This window comes from Pongo pygmaeus, chromosome 13, assembly GCF_028885625.2.
Source record: "Pongo pygmaeus isolate AG05252 chromosome 13, NHGRI_mPonPyg2-v2.0_pri, whole genome shotgun sequence".
Taxonomy (NCBI): Eukaryota; Metazoa; Chordata; class Mammalia; order Primates; family Hominidae; genus Pongo; species Pongo pygmaeus.
In genome coordinates, this window is record NC_072386.2 from 24347922 (window position 1) to 24349615 (window position 1694).

The 1694-nt window shown below is 53.8% G+C and overlaps 1 pseudogene; it reads right to left on the minus strand.

Annotated features, from left to right (window-relative positions):
* Window positions 1–214: 214 nt before the first annotated feature.
* LOC129044475 (argininosuccinate synthase-like) lies at window positions 215–1459 on the minus strand (annotated as a pseudogene).
* Between the last annotated feature and the right edge of the window lie 235 nt (window positions 1460–1694).

The window sequence follows — 1694 nt, forward strand, 5'->3', positions numbered from 1 at the left end:
AATCTTTTAATTGTCATTTTATAGCCCCCCACCGCAGCTGCCCCCACCCTTCCCTTCGATGACGACGTTTCCAGGCTTCAGGGCGACCAGGGAACAAAGCTGAGGTCTGGCAGCCCCACTACGCTGCCAGCTGGAGAGAACAAGTCACAATGACAAATTATCACAATTAGCACCTGTACTTGGGGGATTTGCAAATTGGGGAGGCCCCAGCTCCTCATTGTACAGGGGTCTGTTTGGCAGTGACCTTGCTCTGGAGATGACATTCCTTCAGCCTGAGGGAATTGATGTTGATGAACCCGTGGCATCAATTGGCTCATAATCCCCCTGCACATTCATGCTCACCAGCTCCTCGTTGTAGAGAGACAGTGGGGACTCCTGCCGAGGATGTACACCTGGCCCTTGAGGACGGACACCTGCACTTTCCCTTCCACTCATTCCTGGGACTTGGCGTTACAGTGGCAGACAAATTCACACTCAGGGCTATGCCAGAAACCGGTATACACCAGCTCAGCAAATTTCAAGCCCAGGCCTTGTTTGATTTTGCGCACTTCTCGGTATATGGGGAAGGCCTTGATGTCTAAATGAGTGTGGTAAAGGATGGTGCCTGCTGGGGCCTCGCAGATACCTCAGGACTTCATTCCAATGAAGCAGTTCTCCACGATGTCAATACGGCCCACGCCGTGCTCGCCTGCAACTTCATTCAGGTACACGAAGAGCTCCAAGGAGGTCTGGTGGGGGGTGCCATCCTTGACGTTGGTCACCTTCACGGGGACCCCTTTTTTGAACTCAATCTCAAGAATGTCAGGGGTGTTGAGGGCTTTGGCTGGGTCCTGGGTCTTTGTATAGACCTGGAGGCACTTGGTTCTTGGGGTTCCAGGATTCCAGCCTCATAGCTGATGTGCATGAGGTTCTCGTCCATTCTTCACGGGCTCTGGGGAGTGACTGGAATGGGAACCCGATGTTGCTTTGCCTATTTCATCAGGTCATTGCAGCCCTTGAACCGGTTGTAGAACTCGAGCATCCTCCAGGGAGCAATGACCTTTATCTGGGGGGCCAGCAAGTAGCAGGTGAGCTCAAACCGGACCTGATCGTTTCCCTTTCCCGTGGTGCCGTGGAACACATACTTGGCCTCCTCCCGCTGGGCGATTTCCACTTGTTTGCCGGCGATGCCGGGCCTGGCGAGAGAGGTGCCCAGGAGGTAGCGGTTCTCATACAGTGCGCTGGACTGGATGGCCGGCCAGATGAACTCCTCCACAAACTCCCTGCTGGCATCCTCAGTGAACACCTTTTTGGTCCCAAGCTTCAGTGCCTTCTTCCTGGCGTCCTCGAAGTCTTCCTTCTGGCCAATGTTGGCCAGGTAGGCAATGATGTCATAGCCTTGTTCCTTCAGCCACACGAGGATGCAGGAGGTGTCCAGGCTGCCACTGTAGGCCAGAACCACGGCGCCTTTGCTGGACATAGCATCTGGGATTGGAGGCTCGAGTTCCTGGCGTCTGCAATCTGTCTTCACTGTGCGGTGAACCACTCGGGCTCGGGGAGCAGTGGCAGGCGACAGAGCAGGGAGAAGTATAATTTCAAAATACCAAACCATCCACAAAAACCCAGAGAATAGTATCCATAACCCAGCTTCAACAATTGTCAATATTCTGCCCTTCTTGTTTCATCCTGCCTCTCCACCTTACCTACTGGAGTAC